The sequence below is a fragment of the Cherax quadricarinatus genome, chromosome 50, assembly GCF_038502225.1.
Source record: "Cherax quadricarinatus isolate ZL_2023a chromosome 50, ASM3850222v1, whole genome shotgun sequence".
Lineage (NCBI taxonomy): Eukaryota > Metazoa > Arthropoda > Malacostraca > Decapoda > Parastacidae > Cherax > Cherax quadricarinatus.
The window spans coordinates 11,366,269-11,389,312 of NC_091341.1; positions in this window are offsets into that span (position 1 = coordinate 11,366,269).

The following is a 23,044-nucleotide window of genomic DNA, read 5'->3' on the forward strand; positions in this document are numbered from 1 at the left end:
AATTCTGACATACACTTTACCCAGTATACTCAACAGATTCATTTCCCTATAATTCTTACTCTTTTTCATTACATTTTCCTTATACAAAGGAACTATGCATGCTCTCTGACAACCCCTCTAGGTACGTTTCCCCATTTCATGCATTTACTGAACAAATGCACAACCCTCCAAAATTTTATCCCAATCAGCTTTTAATATTTCTGTCTTAATCCCTTCTATCCGAGCTGCTTTCTCCTTTCATTCTATCCACTTTACTCCCATCAACCTTTAACATTTCTATCTTAATCCCTCCCATCCCTCCCTTCCTCACGTGCTTTCTCCAAACTCACATCTGGCTCTTCTTAATTCCTAAAAAGTTTTATACCTCCCTGCCCAATGCAAGAAATCACTACCTCCCTTTCTTGATCAGCATTCAACAATTTCTCAGAATATTCCCACCACCTCACCAGTACCTCCTCCACCTCTCCATCTAACAGTTCCTCTATTTCGTTTTTAACTGGTTAATCCATTTGTTCCATAAGCTTTTACTGTTTAATAATCTCACTCTAATTTTTTTTTCTTATTCACAGCAAAAGTTGTTGATAAAAGCTCCCTGGCTCTCTTAACTTTCCATTTGCATTCCTTCACTATTACTTAAGCGTCTCTTTTAATCTTCATATATTCCTCCCGCCGTGTATTACTGCTACATTGTAAAACATTTCATATGCCAACTTTTTCTCCCTTGTCATTCATTCATTCATTCCTATTCCCTCCTGCGCCCGCCCTCCTATACAGATTCCTACTGTATTCTTATATCTCATTCATCCTCTATCCCTTCCTCATTACCTGTACTTTCTTTATCCCACCTTCATCCCAGTAATTGCTAATATCGTACTATAATTATCTCTCCCTTTAATTTAAATTTTTTTACTTCTCTCTTAACTACCGATGACATTCTCCCTCATCACCATTTACTTCTTATTCTCACTTTAGATACCACTAAAAATGATCTAATATATCTGTTGCACCTCTAAAAAAAACGCTGGCCCACACATCTACCTCCAAATATCTGTTATGACGCTCTATGTTTCTTGTATGCTTATTTATCCTTTTCTTAATATACGTATTACCTATTACCAAACCTCTTTTTATACATAATTTAATGAGAATCGCCACATTATCAATTACCCCTGGCACTAACTTGATCACTACACCCTCTACCATAGTTTCTCCTGCTTTATGATTAGGTCTCCCAAAACAATTATTTTCTCACTTGGTTTACAACTCACTAAGCACTCAACACATATCAATGCCTCTCTACATATCTCTTCCCCAGGTGCATAAACACCGTTATACACTTCTCACATCCTATCCTTATTTTAATCCACAGAATTATTGAATTTCTACATATATTACTTCTTTCCATAATATATCATATAATATTATCGCTACTTCTAACCTAGCTGTATTTTTTCTGATACACCTGATGTAATTCTATTTACACTTCCATACTGAAATTTTCTAACCCACTTTAGCTTCGTTTTACTTAGAGCTAGAGCATTCAGCTTCATTAAATTCATAACATTCACAATCAATTCTTCCTACACATTCACATTACACCAAAGCACATTCAAACAGCCATGCATTAAAATTTTCTTCTATGCCCTTTTATTAATTTATACAGAAAAGTGGTTACTAGTACCGGCATTTTAGTCGTCTTTTACTACATTTATGGCTTCGGAAAATTCTCACCCACTTTCCCATGGAGGTAATAAGAAAATCTGTAAGAGTTAGAAATATTAAGAGATTAGAAGAAACCTCAGATCAGTGTGTTTACATATACATGCGTGGCATAAACCTTGGTAATAAATACCGACAAATTGGTTTAGAAAGGGACGTAAGCAAACACCAGGACCGAAACGTTTTCAATACTGCCTAATGCTTACTTATGTGTCTTTCTAAACCACACATACATGCAAATGCACAACTGCAAATGTAATATGATTTAGGTGTCAGTAGAAATAGAATGTACCTGTTATCTTTCGTGTTTGTTAGGCGGAAGAGAGACATGAGTAATCCTGCCAATGTGTGAAATAATTACAGGTTTTCAATTCATACTCATCTGGGTTGGTGCTCTCTATAACAATTAATTATTATGTTCCAGCTATTAAAAATATTTTGAAGATAATTTTATAGAAGAGAGAGAGAAAAAATAAAGAAAATAAATGATAATACTGAGTTTTGAGTGAAAATATAAATAATCTATAAAAAAAAACGTGACAAATGAATATGTTTTTAATATGTTATTTCAATCTCTACTGGAGGCAGTGGTAGTGGGGATGGAAGGAGAGGGGGGAGGCGGGGGGAGAGAGGGAAAAGGAGGGGAGAGAAAGGAATGGGGGAAGGGTAGGGGAAGGGGAAAGGTGGGACTACTGGTTTAATGTAAGGGTTGCGTGACGTAGGAAAGTGAAATGGCTTTTCGATGTTAAGCGGTCTTCGAATGTGATGCAAATATAGTGAGAGTGGAAAGTGCTAAAATGATAGGATGAGAATTTAAGTGACTGAGAGAGGGAAAGTTAGAGGAAAAATATAGATAAATGGAGAGAGAGAGAGAGAGAGAGAGAGAGAGAGAGAGAGAGAGAGAGAGAGAATCCCATGTGACAATGAATACGAAATGTAACGTTTGTTGGAGGTTCAAAAGGATTTTTTCTGGGATCAACAGTAAAGCCAACAGGCAAGCGTGTTGGCGAGTGGATGAGGTTAAAACTCAGTCATGTCTCATTAGGAAGCAGACCTAAAAATATAGCTGACGTCAGGCTGAGAAGGCTTCAGAGTCTGATCAAAGACTGATAGCAACATTTAACCAAGGAAAAACTCCTGAATGCAAATATGGGAAAGACACTGGTACTGCTTAAAAAATAAAAATTACTGAGGTACCAGATCACTTTCAAGAGTTCCCATAAACTTCTTTAGTTCTTTAGAGAAAATAAAATTATCTTGTTATAATAAGTAGGTAAGTTTTCTAAGATTCTTTTGGTGCAAAATTAAAAAATTCTACATTAACATTAATGAAAAAAATATATCTTTCAATGCATAAGAGAAAATTTTAGAAAGGACTTAATTTTAAATGAGTTCTTGCTAATTGACCAGTTTTACATATTCGGCACGATATATATATATATATATATATATATATATATATATATATATATATATATATATATATATATATATATATATATATATGAATAAGTTTACTGAGTATACCAGGAAAAGTGTACGATAGGGTTATAATTGAAAGAATTAGAGCTAAGACAGAATGTAGGATTGCGGATGAGCAAGGAGGTTTTAGAGTGGGTAGGGGATGTGTAGATCAGGTGTTTACATTGAAGCATATATGTGAACAGTATTTAGATAAAGGAAGGGAAGTTTTTAGTGCATTTATGGATTTAGAAAAGGCATATGATAGTGGATAGGGAGGCAATGTGGCAGATGTTGCAAGTATATGGAATAGGTGGTAAGTTACTAAATGATGTAAAGAGTTTTTGTGAGGATAGTGAGGCTCAGGTTAGGGTGTGTAGAAGAGAGGGAGACTACTTCCCGGAAAGAGTAGGTCTTAGAAAGGGATGTGTAATGTCATCATGGTTGTTTAATATATTTACAGATGGGGTTGTAAAAGAAGTAAATGCTAGGGTGTTCGGGAGAGGGGTGGGATTAAATTATGGGGAATCAAATACAAAATGGGAATTGACAGTTGCTTTTTGCTGATGATACTGTGCTTATGGGAGATTCTAAAGAAAAATTGCAAAGGTTAGTGGACGAGTTTGGAAGTGTGTGTAAAGGTAGAAAGTTGAAAGTGAACATAGAGAAGAGTAAGGTGATGAGGGTATCAAATGATTTAGATAAAGAAAAATTGGATATCAAATTGGGGAGGAGGAGTATGGAAGAAGTGAATGTTTTCAGATGCTTGGAAGTTGACGTGTCGGTGGATGGATTTATGAAGGATGGGGTTAATCATAGAATTGATGAGGAAAAAAAGGCGAGTTGTGCGTTGATGTACATGTGGAGACAAAAAACTTTATCTATGGAGGTAAAGAAGGGAATGTATGAAAGTATAGTAGTACGAACACTCTTATATGGGTGTGAAGCTTGGGTTGTGAATGCAGCAGCGAGGAGGCGGTTGGAGGCAGTCGAGATGTCCTGTCTAAGGGCAATGTGTGGTGTAAATATTATGCAGAAAATTCGGAGTGTGGAAATTAGGAGAAGGTGTAGAGTTAATAAAAGTATTAGTCAGAGGGCTGAAGATGGGTTGTTAAGGTGGTTTGATCATTTAGAAAGAATGGATCAAAGTAGAATGACACGGAGAGCGTTTAAGTCTGTAGAGGAAGGAAGGAGGGGTAGGGGTCGTCCTCAAAAAGGTTGGAAGGAAGGGGTAAGGGAGGTTTAGTGCGCTAGGGGCTTGGACTTCCAGCAAACGTGCGTGAGCGTGTTCGATAGGAGTGAATGGAGACGAATGGTATTTGGGACCTGACGAGCTGTTGGAATCTTGTCCAGTTCTAATGCTTTATTTATGTTGTTTTAATCTTAGTATTAGAACTGGACAAGATTCCAATGATCTATTTATTCATGTAAGAGATTTTAACCATCCAATTGATTTTCAAAAAGTTGAGAAAGTAGTATCAAGCAAGTCCATGGTCGACAGGAATATAATTGAATCTTGTTTCATAAAAAGCAGTTTTGACAATAATATGAATATTTCCTTTTGGTTTATATAAATTAGATCCATTTATAATTAATAGAATTTGGGAAGAATTTAATAATACACTGGACAAATAATAATTTTTAAAATTTTCTTGAGTAGAATAGTTTGTTGGTGGGTTGTGCGAAGGATCTGTCCAGTTGGGCCGGCGCGCGTCAGGTGTTTAACTGTTGTGGGATCTGACAGTGAGGTGTTGGCCAGACCCCTTATATACCTTCCTTGGATGCTTTACTTTCATAGTTCCTTGATAATGTGGGTAGTCACGAAAGCACTTGGAATTTCTCTGTTCTTTCAAAGTGGTTGTTTTGCATATTCTGAAATCACCTGTTTACTGTGATCTTATTGCATATATATATATATATATATATATATATATATATATATATATATATATATATATATATATATATATATAATATATATATATTTAAATATTTATTATTAAAAATTTAAAAACACCAACATATTTATAAAAAAAAAAAATTAATAAAAAAATTTAATTTTTTTTTTAAATATATTTAATATATATATATATATATATATATATATATATAATATATATATATATATATAAAAATTTTTTTAATATAATAATATAATTTATATTAATTTATTATAAAAAAAATTAAATTTTAATTTTAAAAAATTAAATTTTTTTTTTTAAATATATTTAAAATTATATATATATATATATATATATATATATATATATATATATAATATATATATATATATTTATTTTTTTTATCACACTGGGGTTTCCCCACCAGGCAGGGGGGCCCCAAAAAAAAATTTCACCATCATTCCTCCATATGCCCCAGGGTGCTTTACATAATTTTTAAAAACTGCCATTAACCCCCCCTCCTTCAGGTGCAGGCACTGTACTTCCCATCCCCAGGACTAAAGCCCGGCCTGCCGTTTCCTGAACCCCTTCATAAATGTTACTTTGCTCCTCCAACACCCGTCAAGTGTAAAACCATTCTCTCCATTCCCCCCATCAAACACCTCACGTACGCCTGCTGGAAGTCCAACCCCTCCCCCAAAAACCCCCTTTACCCCTCCTCAACCTTTCCTAGGGACCCTCCCCCGCCTTCCTTCCACAGACTGATACCTCTTAAATCTTTTCTGTTTCGCCCCATTCCCCTTGTCAACCACCTCAAAAACCCTTTCAGCCCTTAAAATTTTTGGGTAATCCCCAACCCCAAACTTCCAAACTCGTTCTCTGCATTATTTCCACCATTCCCCCCAAAAACTCTCCATCCTCCATTCTCCGTTTCAAATTTTTCACCCTGCTTCCCAAAAAAAACTTGGAAACACTCTCTTTCTTTCCCTCTTTCCTCCAAAAACTTTGCCCAAACTAAAAAATTTCCCCACCTTTCCCCCCCAAAAAATTCTATTTCCCTCATCCCCCCTACCCATCCCTGCACCCCCCCAAAATTCTGAATCTTCCCTCCCAATACTCTCCCTAATTCCCCAAAAAAAAAAATTCTCATTTCCTACATTATCTTGTATACTTATTTATCCTCTTTTTTTTAAAAATTATTCCCATAAAACCCCCCTTTTATACAAAAATTCAATCAAGGGGTCCCATTATCATTTTTACACCCAAACACCACACCCCTCAAAATTTTTCCTCTTTAGCATTCAAATCCCCCACCACAATTCTTCTCATTTGGGTTTAAAGGGTCCCATTTCCTTAACATCTCCAAAAAACTCTCTCTCTCCCTACATTCCCCTCTTCTCCAGGTGCATACCTTTTTTACCCCTTTTCCCTCCAACCTTTACTTTTCCCATAATTCTTGAAATTTTCACATTCATATTCTCTTTCCCCCTTATCTGATCCTTCAACATTACCCACCCCCTTCCCTTTTCTCTAACTCTCAGATCTCAGATTTAATCCCCTTTTTTTCCCCCCCCCCAAACTCCCCCACCCCCCTTTCCTTTTTTTCCTTGGGGGCCCGGACATCCCAACTTCTTTTCATTCATAACATCAGCAATCATCTGTTTCTTGTCATCCGCACTACATCCACGCACATTTAAGCATCCCAGTTTTATAAAGTTTTTCTTCTTCTCTATTTTAGTAAATGTCTACAGGAGAAGGGGTTACTAGCCCATTGCTCCCGGCATTTTAGTCGCCTCATACGACACGCATGGCTTACGGAGGAAAGATTCTTTTCCACTTCCCCATGGACAATAGAAATAAAGAAGAACAAGAGCTATGTAGAAAAAGGAGAAAAACCTAGATGTATGTATATATATATGCATGTGCATGTCTGTGAAGAGTGACCAAAGTGTAAGTTGGAGTAGCAAGATATCCCTGTTATCTAGTGTGTTTATGAGACAGAAAAAGAAAACCAGCAATCCTACCATCATGCAAAACAGTTACAGGTTTCTGTTTCACAGTCATCTGGTAGGACGGTAGTACTTCCCTGGGTGGTTGCTGTCTACCAACCTACCAACCTACTACTAAAGAGGTTTTGTGGGTGAGGGGCTTGGACTTCCAGCAAGCGTGCGTGAGCGTGTTAGATAGGAGTGAATGGAGACGAATGATACTTGGGAACTGACGATCTGTTGGAGTGTGAGCAGGGTAATATTTAGTGAAGGGATTCAGGGAAACCGGTTATTTTCATATAGTCGGACTTGAGTCCTGGAAATGGGAAGTACAATGCCTGCACTTTAAAGGAGGGGTTTGGGATATTGGCAGTTTGGAGGGATATGTTGTGTATCTCTATACATATATGCTTCTAAACTGTTGTATTCTGAGCACCTCTGCAAAAGCAGTGATAATGTGTGAGTGTGGTGAAAGTGTTGAATGATGATGAAAGTATTTTCTTTTTGGGGATTTTCTTTCTTTTTTTTGGGTCACCCTGCCTCGGTGGGAGACGGCCGACTTGTTGAAAAATATATATATATATATATATATATATATATATATATATATATATATATATATATATATATATATATATATATATAATAATCGTAAATAGAAAGCAACATGCACTCAAGCGCATGCATGTCATGACATGCAAGTTCAAACGTCAATAATATCGTCGATGGTGCTAAGAAATTTCTAAAACAGGTAATATTTAAAACATGCAGGTTCCCTAGAGCATTAGCTACTGACAACTTTAATGCATTAATGAATTCTACCACCATCCATAAGAACTTCAAAAAAATAGAGGCTTACCAGAACGCCTGAGGCTGGAACTGGTATACCGAGTCCCTTGTTTGGAGGTACGATTAAGTGTGCATATGTAAGACATATAGAACAGTGGAAGAAGGACTTGAGGAACACAGTATGCTTGCAGCAGTGACAATCAGATCAACGTATGTGTGTTGCAACATGACCCACACTGGCATCTCGTTAAACGGAATGAAACTATACTCTTAATAAAAGAAGACGACCTACAGAGGAGGAGTTACCTTGGAAGCAACCATGATAGAAGCGTCTAACACAGTACTGTGAACCTCAGGGGTCGACTCGGCACCTCTGGTGTACTCGTGGAGATGATTGTTCTTCAAGAAAATGCTGTCAGATGATGAAGTGGCCCCAGGCACGCACCACACACACGACTGCCACCTGACCTGACCTCTCTTTACTTTTAAGGCCAATTTTTAGTAAACTCTGTTACAGCATTCACGAAATACCTTAGTGGCGAAACGTTTTCTTAATATATTTCCCAGATGTCGTGCATGTTTTTACCCACAATAATCGTCTTGCCAAAAGACTGAACAAAGTTGTAAGAGCTAAGAATAACGGATCTCAAGGTGTTCAGAGTCAAATCAGTCGAGTTCAGGTGTTATTCATTCGTGGGCAAATCAATGGAGGTCAGGTAATACCTCTTCGTGGTGACGGTCAACTCATTCCTTTCCCCATTCCAGCTGCAGAAACCATGTGATTTAGCGTAATGACGCAGTTTTCTTATCTTTGTTACATAGCACTTTTTTATTAGATCCAAAGAAGTTTCCGGTTAACCAAACACCTGGTTACACACATGGTCATTCCGGCTAACTAAACACTTGGTTATGCACATGGTTAACACGCTATTTTTCCGTGAATTACACTACGACTACTACTACTACCATTACTACTATTACTATCTATAACTGCTACTACTAGTAGTAGTTCTGTAACTACTACTAGTTCTATTACTACCATTTGTCATTGCGCTTTTCTATAATCTTCATGTCTCTCTGCGTGTACAAAATGCTAACCCTAGGAATGATTAATTGACTTGAAAACACCTGCAACACAGCCGACAACTTGTCTAAACATAGTTTCCAGTTAGTGCAACTTAGTAACTTAATCATTTACCATCTGACCTTCATCCAGCTAATTTGGTCTAATGACCCTACCCAACTATGCTGAATAACACTTGACCCGCTCATCTCCCAGGCAAATGAAAACTAGATACAACAATTTAACTTCCCCAAAATAAAAACGCAACTTGACCTGGCGTCCATATCAGCATATAAAATAAGTAGAACGCATTTGCAGGCCGAGGTTATCTGGCATTTGTGTATTTTTTTTTTTTTGCTCCAATAAGAGAGTCACATCGCAACTGGTCTCTGTTATTGCTCGCAGTTATTGTACGCAGTTTTCAATATAGCAGGCCGGCTGTTATATGTTATGCATATTAATTTGTTTAACAGCCGGCTACAATATTTTACGTAACAACATGCAATAATACCGCGAAATTAAGAAATTAATTAACTAATATATTAATAAATTAGTCAGCTGTTCGGATAATATTGGCTAATGAAAGGGAGACTTGCGATGTTTGGTTAACTGGGTTGAAAGCCTGTCGACTGCTTGAAGAATCATTAAGGCTGCATGGAACCTGTTTACCATCTTTCTAGAATAATTTAATCCAAAAAGAGAGATTAAAGTAAGCTGTCAGTGAACATATCCTTGCGGTTCTTATGCCTCGATGTAACTACTGTACATACCTAGTCAGTTTCTAGGGATGAATTAACGCCAATAAGTGCAAAATAGTATACGTCTTCCAAAAAAGGACGCCCACCTCTACCTGTCGAACTCAGAACCACCACTACAAGAACGCCCATTCACCGAGCACAAAACACCACTGTCCTTTGAGTTAAACTTGAATCCAGTCTCAGACTCCACACCCACATCAGTGTTAATAGAGCCATGGCTAGTGAAGCCCTTGGGCTACTATACAAGCTCAAATGTTCACATCCGCGCAAGGCCCTTATCACGTATACGCCAATCGCTCTTTCACTAGTGGCTACAGCGAATTTAGAAATTATATATATATATATATATATATATATATATATATATATATATATATATATATATATATATATATATATATAATATATATATATATATATATATATATATATAATGTGTGTGTGTGTGTGTGTAAACAATCGCAGACAGGCGATCGTAACTAAGCAGGACAAGCCACGGGGTGTTTGAAATCTTTAGTTCAAGTACTTTCACATTTCTCAGTGTGTCATCGGGAGCTGTGCAATGTTGCAAGTGAGCAACCAAAGAAGTCTAAGGGTAACCGTGGCCGGTGACACCTACGCTACTCTGAGACCTCTCTCCCTGCTTTGGTTGCTCCCTTGCAACATTGCACAGCTCCTGATGACGCACTGAGAAATGTGAAAGTATATATATATATATATATATATATATATATATATATATATATATATATATATATATATATATATATATATATATATATAATCAAACTGCGGCTACCTGGAAGATCGAACCCGTGTTGTTTTAGCCCGTCTCGTGGGAAGAGAGCGAAACTAGGCTCATGTTTGTAGGATTGTATGGTCAAGTGGTTTAGAGCGTCGAATTTTCGCTCTCTTCCCACGAGGCAGGCTAAAACAACACGGGTTCAATCCCCTGGCTAGCCGCAGTTTGTTATTGATTGAATACCACTTGTTCGTGGTTACAAATATATATATATATATATATATATATATATATATATATATATATATATATATATATATAATATATATATATATATAATGTATGTAATATATATATATATATATATATATATATATATATATATATATATATATATATATATATATATATATATATATATATATATATATATATATATATTTATATATATATATATATATATATATATACATATGTCGTGCCGAATAGGCAGAACTTGCGATCTTTGCCTAAATAGCAACGCTCATCTTGCCATATAGGACAAGTGAAAATTTGTGTATGCAATAATTTCGCCAAAATCATTCTCAACCCAATGAAAAAAATATATTTCACTGTGTTTGTTTAGTATTAAATTATTGTAAACAAATCTAAAATATATTTAGTTGGGTTAGGCTAAAATAAATTGCGCTTGTTATAATAAGGTTAGGTAAGTTTTCTAAGGTTCTTTTTGTACAAAATTATTAAATTTTACATTAAAAATAGTGAAAAATATATCTTTAAACCTATTAGAGAAAATTTTAGAAATGACTTAATTTTAAATGAATTCTTGCTAATTGACCACGACATGTATATATATATATATATATATATATATATATATATATATATATATATATATATATATATATATATATATATATATATATATATATATATATATATATATGCAATAAGATCACAGTAAACAGGTGATTTCAGAATATGCAAAACAACCACTCTGAAAGAATAGAGAAATTCCAAGCGCTTTCGTGACTACTCACATTTCATAGTTCCTTGATAATGTGAGTAGTCACGAAAGCGCTTGGAATTTCTCTATTCTTTCAGAGTGGTTGTTTTGCATATATATATATATATATATATATATATATATATATATATATATATATATATATATATATATATATATATATATATAATGTTCTGGTAAAAATTGGAGGGTAAACACCCAGGAAACCTCTTATTTATCCTCTCTCTCCAAGGAAATACTGAACTTTCATACATATGATTTTACTCTTGCTTTGTGCATGATTTAAAAGCATGAACCCACCGGCATACCACCCGAGTGGGCTTATATTCTAATATGCAATAAATCCTGCTTATAACTCCCGTACTTCACTTTACAAATATCAAATTCAAAAATTCCCTTACCAGATCTACGCAGGGGACATAACTGTATATATTTTTTTTTTGGGGGGGGTTGAGTTTATTTGTATGTATGTAGTTCAGGAAACGCTAAAGAAGTGTAGGTAATTCAGTGGAAGAAGTGATGGAGGCTCGATCTCCCTTCCGCTAATTGCCGCAAGATCTCTGATACCTCAGACTGTTGGTTGTATGAATTTCTTTTTTTGTCAAACTCACATGAACCTGCAACAATGCTCTGTTGGTTTACATTTACTAAAGCACCTTTACTTAGAGGATAAGTGTGTAATAAACAGCAACAATTTCCGTGTCGAGATCGAGCCTCCACAGTTTCTCGCACTGAATGACCCTCTCGAGTATACTCTTTCAAATTAAAATGTACGTAGAGTATGTATGCTTAAGTACGTTTATCTGAAAACGTTCTCATTGAAGATTAGGCAGCAAAGGACATTTATACGATGTTTACGATATTATCGTTATTTAGTCATTTTTTTTATTATCGTTATTTGTTTTTAAAGATATCGTTCGTCTCCTACCAGTGTTGGGTCACCCCAAAAAAAAAAGAAAACACGTTCACCATCATTCATTCAATCGCTATCTGAAACATTCTCACCTGTCCTTTAGAATGCGGGAACTGTACTTCCCATCTCCAAGAATGATGTCCGGCTAATAATTAATATTATTATAACATTATTATTATTATTATTAGTAGTAGTAGTAGTAGTAGTAGTATTACTTTTATTCTGTCAATAATTTATTATAAAATGAATTAGTTTTATTATTCTTTATCATTAGCACCACTATTTTTTTACGTTTTATTAATGTTAGTTTTCAATAATATTTACAGTTATTATAATGTTAATTAAGGAGCTTTATTGTTATAATTATAGTTGCCTTAATAATGATATTTACAAATATTTGCAAAGCTATGGTATTTATTTTTCACAATTTAATAAGGTATTCTTTGTTTTTTTTACCTTTAAGTTTATCTTTCATATAAACATCAGAATGATGTCTATGATATGAGAGTAGAAGTGCATATATATACTTGGAGGCGTGTATAACTCTGTATTCTTACACTTGCGATTTAGAGGTGGTCATTATTAATGTTGAAGGCCATTAAATCTGGCAACCGAATTTCGTATATTTAATATTAGTGTTATTATATCACAATAATTCATAACTTAAATGCAGAATGAAACTAAACGACGTGTCGGTCCATCCTGGGCCATTATATTTCGAGTCAATGGCTCTGGATGGACCGAAACATTGTATTGCTTCGTGTCCAGTGTTTGGGCTCGTTGTGAATTGTTCCAGCCACAGTACTGTGATTTTGTATTCACTATTCATAGCTATGCATTTTCTTCTTGCTTTCCTATGCACTCTGGTTGGGGCTTAAGATGGAGAGTGTAGTTAGGATCCTCTGGGGTGGTTGGAGTGAGAGATAAACTTATCCCGTCTTTACCCCGCCCCACAGTACGTGACTTCAAGGCAACAGTTACTGGAATCTCAAGTTCTCTCTCTCTCTCTGTTGTCAGTAAGTCAAGCCTTGAAGGCGTGGGCAGAAACTACGCGGCCTGAAAAAGTTATAAACTTTCCCTATACGATATAAGATGGTGACAGTGATAGTCACTTGCAAAAATAATTGTAATGAAGGTAATAAATCATTAGATACTAAAAATAATTCCCAGAGTAATAAGTACGCTTAGTTCAATGGAATAAGGAATACTTCTAATAATTCCTGATCTTATCTCAGTATATCTTGTCAGAAACATTTCTAGAAAAATAAATCTAAAATTTCTCTCTGAATTTTTCTTTCTTTTGGCCCTCTTCCCTCTCTCCCTCTATATCTTTTCTTCCTTTATCCCCTCTAACTCCCTCTCTCCCACATCCCTAGATGGATTCATAGTTCAAAATCCACCCAGTATATTTTTGTATTGCACTGTAGGCGTGGGTTGGTTGTGTGTGTTGAATGACTCACTGGTGGTCAGTAGTGAAGGTGAGAAAATGGTTAAACTGGTTGAGGAATGAAAGAGGAAGGAGACACTGGGAGAGAGAGAGAGAGAGAGAGAGAGAGAGAGAGAGAGAGAGAGAGAGAGAGAGAGAGAGAGAGAGAGAGAGAGAGAGAGAGAGAGAGAGAGAGAGAGAGAGAGAGAGAGAGAGAGAGAGAGAGATTCTTAGAGCTAGTGATGTACGATGAGTAAAAATGGGGTAAAAGAAAGGTTGCCTTGAGAGATGATAGAAGTATTAACTATAGGTACTGTAGATTACGAGGTAGAAGATGCGCAAGAAGTGTTACTCTGTATCTCAGCTACACGACCTGTAGTGGTTATTAAACTGGAGATGGAGTGTCGAAGTGAAGGCAGATGAGGGGTGAGGGAGTTGAATGGTCGGTGTTTTGAGCAATAGTCAGCATGTTGGATGAGAACTACTTACCGTCATCTCTTTTCATACTCTACAATTTATCCCAATACGGTAATATATGAAAATAAAATTTGAATGTTCATTGCTTCGTATGATTTTTGTTTCTGAATAATATAGTGTACGACTCTCTCTCTAGTTCATACAGCCATCTTGTCTGCGCAGAATTTCAAAGGCTCCAATGACATCTGCTCTGATGAATCCTCTGATTTCTGTTTTCATAGGACAGCATCAAAGCTGAATGGTTTCTCTCCAGTTATTATCCATATTATGTCATCTACAAAGCTAAAAAATAAAAATTCTCTGCTAGTTCCAGTCCCATCAAACTGCAGCGCTTCTCTATCAGGTTTGGAAACTTATTGAGCAATTGCCACGAACACAAAGCGTTTTTATTACGTACCAACTGATCTTCATGAGGAACCTAAATCCTCTTGACTTTTTCAGCTTGCTTTAGAAGAAGAAAAATTATGCCACCTTCCTCAATTTTACGAACATAACAACAATTCGGTATCATGTTGAGTATAGATGTGTTAAAAGTTTTTCAAGATGTTTTTCAAGTAATTTGAAAAGGTACAGCGTCTGCTCTGTTATTGCGAGAATGTATATTAGATATTTTTTATTGCGCATAGATCCAGTAATGTTGCTGTTAAATAAAACGATATAAATTATGAGTTCGTCTCATTGCAGAATGGATTACACATGTGCCCGTCTAGTCCCTAGTGAAATTGAGGTTATTAACTGAAAGAATATGACATGTGAAGTAAGGTCTCTTGTTATTAAGGACATACTGAAAGAAATATAACACGTGAAGTAAGATCTCTTGTTAAGGACATGTGGAAAGCGTTTTTGGTTATCAGACAAAATGTCGTGAAATATCACAAAGAACCAAAAGTCACTGGATGTTTGCCAGAAGTTGGCCTGAGAGAGTCTAGCTGACTGAGATTATCACTAAATTGATCGAACGACCCTTCAACTTATCAGAATGCCATAGCACACCTAACAGTCACCAGATTATCTAAGGTTATATACAACCACTAGATGGCTCTGGTTACCATGCTTATAGCTAGCAAAAACGGCAACAGAAATGTTGGCCTTCCCCATACCGAACAGATACGTACGTACTCCGCACACTACACCCTTATTTCTAGAGAATTATTATGAAATTTGGGTTCCAGAGAATTCATCTTCAGAGTAAGACACCGACTTGGCTTACGTATAGAAGCTAATGACACAGACTTCCTCTCCTCTACCCACCAAAGGTGACAGTGTTTGATAAGAATCGAAAGAAATACAACCATCATTCTCCAGTCAAAACAAGACCACAATGAGATAAAACACAGTGGACAGTATGGGTACCAAAATTCTTAGACACTGATGACGGATGGAAAAATGCTTCCAGATAAAGAAAACGCTGCAGTGGAAAATAAGAACGTGTCATTTCATTTTTCCTATATAATACAATAAAATACATTCTGCGACTATTTAACTAAGTTAACCTCAGTAGAGGGTATTGTCAACAGCGTTGTCCTTCCTCAATATCGGGATATGTTTTTTTCCTTGTTTTGTGTATAGTACCTTATTACTACTTGAGTTCCTGCGTTGTTGCTACAGAAGTGGTAATGCCACCAGAGAGACTTAGAAGGTTGATAACGTCTCTGAGTTTGCATACTCTGCTTCTTTGATCATTACAGCGTTTATGAGTGTTGAATGTGCCATAACTGAGAAACTTCGTGAACTTATAGGGTACCAATTATATTCCATTTCTGGAACGATGAAGAATCACTCTCCTTGTATGGTTACTAGTGTGCCAGGTATTCATGATCAATCCGGTGATCGTACTCCTGTGGAAAATCTAGGTGGGATCGTCCCAGGGGAAGCTGGGCAAGACATCCTAAATATGTTTGGCAATTTATTAATGGTATACTGGACAGACGTTTGGTAATTATTAACGATATACAAAACAGACCGGCAGATAGATGAATAAAACACAATTGTAAGACTTGAGAATCTTCAGTGAATTTGACATATGAATTAGCCAACATTTATGTAGAAAATGCTAAACAAGAGCGGGTCTTAGCTACTGAGGAACATGACAGTGAGACCCCGAGAGAGGTCTTTCACAATGAATATAGTGAACGACTCAGCTTAAGAAATTCATGTCATCGGTTCCTCGCTTTACTAAAGTGGAACTCTATGAATTTTTCGAAATGTTTGAAAATAAGCATGTTCAAAATGGTATGCAATACCGACAAGTTGAAGAGTAAGACACATATACAACAGTTAGGTAATTTTGTGAGTGAAACGTTTCGCCGACGCAGGCTTTTTCAGCCATATAGAGACAGGCGTAGTAGCCTACAGTTAAGTGGCAAGGAAAACACTAGGCTGTGAAACATCACGCAGCGTTACAAGGAAATCACAAAAGACAGTATGCAGAGCAAGTCTTTCTTGCTACGACTCTTCGTTCAGTGTTGATTTATCAAGTCCTACTATGGATAAAGTCACGTTCTGAGAGAAACGTCGACAGAAAAAATACTTGTTCAGCATACTGAGTCTCTTTACCATAGCTGCCGGCACCACTTGCTAATTCAACCAGACAGAGAGACAAATGGTCCTCACTGAAATGATTAGTGGGTCTGTTGTAGAAAGTTGACGGTGGCAAGTGAATTATTGTTTTCAAAAAAAAGAGAGAAGTCCTCAGGCCAGAAATAAATATATGAGCATGGCTAGACGAATTATGTGTGAGTAACTGTGAGTTGTACGTTTTCTCCAGTCACACAACACTGTTAAAGACCGTACAGTTTAGTTTTCATAACTAAACCACGGAATCTACTGTTGTGAAGACGTTTGAGAGTAACATGTCAAGAGTATTAAATCCCCTCTCAGTTAAATTAGTTTTTGTCTTTAGACTGCATTGTAAATAAAGAATAAACTGAAAAAAGGCCCATTTTGTGCCTTATTATCGTTTATTTTTCGATGGTTCTGAATCTAATCTTTTCAGTAAATATTTATAATTATTAACAAGGATGATGTGCATCTTTACACCCTTCTTGACGACTCAACTTCCTGACTTAGGGAAAAGTTTCATAATTTACCAGGGACCCAAGAGACTAGGAAGAATGATTTAGTGAGAGATGATTACTCTAAGGGGAAGTTTAACTTGTAATTTTGATATTAGTGAGAAAAAAGCTTGTCCTTGCTCGTTGTTCAAGGTGTGATATAATGAAGATTTGCCTTCGGCTACATAAAACTTGTAATCAACTCTTGTTTTCGTTGTTGAAGTTATATATGTCCTTAATCTTGTGTTTTATTCATTATTTGCTGGCATTGTAATTTCTAGTGAGGTAAAGAATAAAAACAATATTGGAACTGAAGTAGTTCACAAAAATCTACATTTTTGAGAGAAACGTTGGAGGACGTTTAGGGCCTTCCTGGGCCATTTCCACTTCACAACAACTGAGGTGATAATAGTAAAAAATAGACCGAAACGTCTTCTAAAGTCTCCTTCTCTAAGGTTCCTTACTGGTCTGATCTCAGACCGAGCCGCGGGGGCGTTGACCCCCAAAACTCTTTCCAGGTAAACTCCAGGTAAACTGCTACTCCTTTGTCGTGCAGTAAGGCAACTGTCACGGTTCTTGAGAATTACTAAGAAAATATTTTAGTTTAAATACCTTTCTACCGACAAGCGTGAAGAAAAACACATTACAGAACAAGAATGTATTTACACAGCGTTTCGCCCTGATAGAGCTTCATAACTATTACAATGATCGAAACGTTTCCCAGTGAATCTAAAATTCATTCAGTTTTGACTTTTCTTCACTATTTTCAGCAGTATGGTAAATATTTAGAACCTTCGCTGTATCATTCGTGTAAATATTTTGACTACCCGTAACTTTCTATGGACCAGAGGATCAAAAACCAAACGTGTCGGAAAGGTTCGTGGAGCTTCGAAGACGGGTCTGGATGTTTCGAAAAAAATAATTGTTTCGGACGCACATCTCTGTTTTCTGCAAAAAACAATGTGGACTTTCCTGGGAGTTTTGAAAAAAAAAAAAGTCTTTGGAAATACATCTCTGCCTTCTGGAGGGGAAAAAATCGAGGACTTCTCTGGGTGCTCTGAACGAAGTGTCGAACAAGCGTCGAGACATTTAGCTATGAGCAAACGCAAGGACACATATGAACATCGAGAAAGCGCTGAGGACATCATTTAGCTCTGAACAAACACGATGATGCATATATGAACAGTGAGTAAGCGTCGAGGACATCATTTGGCTCTGAACAAACACGAGGACACATATATGAACCTTGAGTAAGCGTCGAGGACACATGTCGGAGCTTTGAACAAAGCAAAAATAAAATCCGTTTAGGCTCTCTCTTTCCCTCTGAATGTAAACGAAGTTTTCCGCTGTTCTTTTGTTTTTCTATTGCCTTTTATTTTTTCGTTCGAGAACCAACAGAGGAAGATTTAGAGAGATTCAGATGAACTTTATATTCATGTGGAAGCGCTAAACTAGCACGGGATATGCAGAGCCCTGGTGATGATAGGGAGGGGTGGGTCAAGGTAACAGGATTTAATCTAAGAGGAGGATAACTCTAATTCCCTGGATCAAGAGCCCTTCACCTTTCAGACCGCTCCCTTCTTTTTAAGGGTGACTCATACAAGAACTGTTGGAAGTGTCGCCTTGATGTTGGTCAGTCGCTCTGGAGCCGAGGAATTGGAGCTTCCCATGGGATATAGTCAGACTACCTCCTATTTCCCCCAGGGTGCTATATGACCCCCGCGGGTTTAGCGCTTCCCCTACGAATACAATAGCGGCGACACTCCAAAAACTATTATGTTCTGTAGATCAATAGATGATACAGACAGGAATGTTAGTAAGATACAAATTGAAGATTGAGACACTTATGCAGCATATGGGAATCTTTATTCAGGAAACGTTTCGCCACACAGTGGCTTCATCAGTCCAATACAAAGAGGCGTAAGGAGAGGAGGAGAATGAGGTAATCAGTCCCTCAACCTGGAGTCGATGTGTTCAGTCCATCAATCTTGTAGAATGATGGACTGAACACATCGACTCCAGGTTGAGGGACTGATTACCTCATTCTCCTCCTCTCCTTACGCCTCTTTGTATTGGACTGATGAAGCCACTGTGTGGCGAAACGTTTCATGAATAAAGATTCCCATATGCTGCATAAGTGTCTCAATCTTCAACTTGTCGGTTTTTCAAACCATTCGTCACAAAGATACAAATTGCGGTTTATAGCATTTATTGAGATGTTTCGTCTACCAGGTGGACGAAACTTGTGCGACATTTGGGAATTATTGAGAAAACGTTTCGCCATACAGAAGGGTGGAAAACAGATTAGGAGTTTGAGGTGATCAATCCCTCAGCCTCGAGTCGATGTGTTCTGTTCATCATTCTTGAAGAAAGTACAACAGGTGTTCGGAAAAGTGGCTTATATAATCTAAGAGGAGGATAACTTTAATTCCTTGGATCAAGACCCCTTCACCTTTCAAGTCGCCCACTTTTTTTTAGGGTGACACACCTCAGGTGAGTCGAAACAGGAGGAGTCAAAGTGGAACCATCCACTAGTGTAAGTAGATCCTGTCCATTAGGTCGGATAAGTGTTGAAGACTTCCTTGTATCAAGATCCTAAAATGTTGCAGTGTCTGATAGATGTGATAAATGTTTAGAAGACCATTTATCACACCGCCTATTGTGTGTTATTCACATACTGTTCTGTGTTGGACGACAATTTTGCTCACAAGTTAGGGAAAAAAAGCCTTGCACGAGTAACTTATGGAGGAAATGTTGTGTTGGTGGCGAGTTGTGAGTTATGCTAAGTTGTTTCTTGTGAGGGACTCTGACCGTAGTGGTGCAAGAGAGAAGTGGGAAGGAAGAGGACGTGAGGGGGCTTGTACCGTAGTGGTGTACGAGAGATATGGGAAGGAAGAGGCTGTGAGGGGGCTCTTACCGTAGTGGTGTACGAGAGAAGTCCGAAAGAATTTTTCTGGCTTTATGTTGAAGAAAAAAGATACATGACAAGTACTCACTGATCAAGACATAAGGCATTTAATCATGATTGGCTTCTTCAGTCCTCTGAAGAAGCCACTTGAGGCGTTAATCTAAAACCAAGACAACAGCGCAAAAGTGTTCGCAATAAAGCGAACAGAATCCTTGGCATCATATCAAGGAACATAAATAGCAGGAGTCCTCAGGTTGTTCTTCAACTCTATACAACCTTGGTCAGGCCTCGTTTAGATTATGCTGCACAGTTCTAGTCACAGTATTATAGAATGGATATAAATGCACTGGAAAACGTACAAAGGAGGATAACAAAGTTGATCCCATGTATCAAAAATCTTCCCTATGAGGACAAACTGAGGGCCCTGACTGCATTCTAGAAAGGCGCAGAATTAGGGGGGATATGATTGAGATGTATAAATGGAAAACAGGAATAAAGAAAGGGAATGCAAATAGCGTGCTATAAATATGTAGCCAAGACAGGACTCGCAGCAATGGTTTCAAGTTCGTAAAATTCAGCTTCAGGAAGGATATAGGAAAGCACTGGTTTGGTAATAGAGTTGTGGATGAGTGGAACAAACTCCCGAGTACCTTCATAGAAGCTAAGACGTTGTGTAGTTTTAAAAATAGGTTGTATAAATACATGAGTGGGAGTGGGTGGGTGTGAGTCTGACCTGACTAGCTTGTGCTAATAGGTCTGACGCCGTGCTCCTCAAGTGGATGTGACCTGACTTGACTAGGTGGGTCATTGGTTTAAGCCGGGATGTGATGTAGACCTGCCCCGCATGGGCCAGTAGGTCTGCTGCAGTGTTCGTTCTTTCTTATGTTCCTATGTTCTTATAACTATCATGTATAGAGCTGCCACGATACGTGACACGTAGAGCTGCCACGATACGTGACACGTAGAGCTGCCGCGATACGTGACACGTAGAGCTGCCACGATACGTGACACGTAGAGCTGCCACGATACGTGACACGTAGAGCTGCCATGATACGTGACACGTAGAACTGACACGATACGTGACACGTAGAGCTGCCACGATACGTAACACTGTGACTCACTAAATAATAATAGCACGATTGCAAGCAAATCAGGAAAAAGGAAAGGGTTTGAACCCATGGAGAGTGAGTTCTAGAACTCAAAGGCCAGTGCGTTAACCACTCGGCTAGCTGGCTCTACGAAGATTCATCCAACTAGGCATATTTCTATTTCTATTTCTAGCTGGTAGGGCACAACAAAAACTTGCTTGGCACCTGTGTCTCTAATACTATAGGCAGTACGCTGCTGTATTCAATTTGACCATATGTGCTGAAAAATAAAACTTCGGAGCCGTCAACATGACTCAAGAAATCGTCTAGTGGCTAACGCGACGGGCTGGAGTTTTGAGACTATGACCGCGGGTTCAATCCCGGCCGGGGGTATGGTTTAAAACTTCGGCCTTGAATTCAGGACAAGGGGAGAGAAGAAAGGAAACGGCATTTTATTTTGCCAGGAGAAAAGGGAAAACTTCCTTTCCCCTCGTGACGTGTGTCTCGGTCACACACACTGACCAGCTCACTCACTGGAGCTGTTGGTCATGTACCTGAAGTTTTCGGCTGGCTTACCCTTCTACCGTATAAAACTGAATATCACATCATTCGATATGAATCCCAGTAGCGTACTGCCTATAATATTAAACTGTCTCAAAGTCTGGACAATAACTTTTGTCTTTTATTCAGTGATAATATATGTTTAAAGCTTCACATTAGTGGTATATAATACCGACATTTGAGAAGACACACTTGCATCACCTTGGTGTGTGTAGAGACGAGGAATTATTTTGTCTGCATAACAGGATTTTCCAATCAAATACAGTCTAATAATATAACAGTCAAATAATATAATCTAATACAATATCATTTCAATCTAATACAGTAGAGAGTGTAGAAAAGTGAAAAGGTAGTTTAAGTTGCTCAGTACTTTAGTCTGAATGTTTCTCTTTCCGGTATCATGGTTCTCTCAGTAGTAGATACAGAAAAGCCTGCTACGACGGTGATATTCTTTGTTTATAAAGATATCCAGGATTTGCACATGTGTCTTACCTATCATATCTTTGTAGGTTTTCCACCCCAATCAAAAACAGAAGATCGCACATTAGTGTTCCCAACTTCAGGACAGAATTGATAAGAACATAAGAACATAAGAACATAAGAAAGGAGGAACACTGCAGCAGGCCTGTTGGCCCATACTAGGCAGGTCCTTTACAATTCATCCCACTAACAAACATTTGACCAACCCAATTTTCAATGCTACCCAAGAAATAAGCTCTGATGTGAAAGTCCCACTCAAATCCAACCCCTCCCACTCATGTATTTATCCAACCTAAATTTGAAACTACCCAAAATCCTAGCCTCAATAACCCAACTAGGTAGACTGTTCCACTCATCTACTACCCTATTTCCAAACCAATACTTTCCTATGTCCTTTCTAAATCTAAACTTATCTAATTTAAATCCATTACTGCGGGTTCTCTCTTGGAGAGATATCCTCAAGACCTTGTTAATATCCCCTTTATTAATACCTATCTTCCACTTATACACTTCGATCAGGTCTCTCCTCATTCTTCGTCTAACAAGTGAATGTAACTTAAGAGTCTTCAATCTTTCTTCATAAGGAAGATTTCTAATGCTATGTATTAATTTAGTCATCCTACGCTGAATGTTTTCTAACGAATTTATGTAAAGTAAAAGGACACAAGTGCAACTAATGTGACATTTATT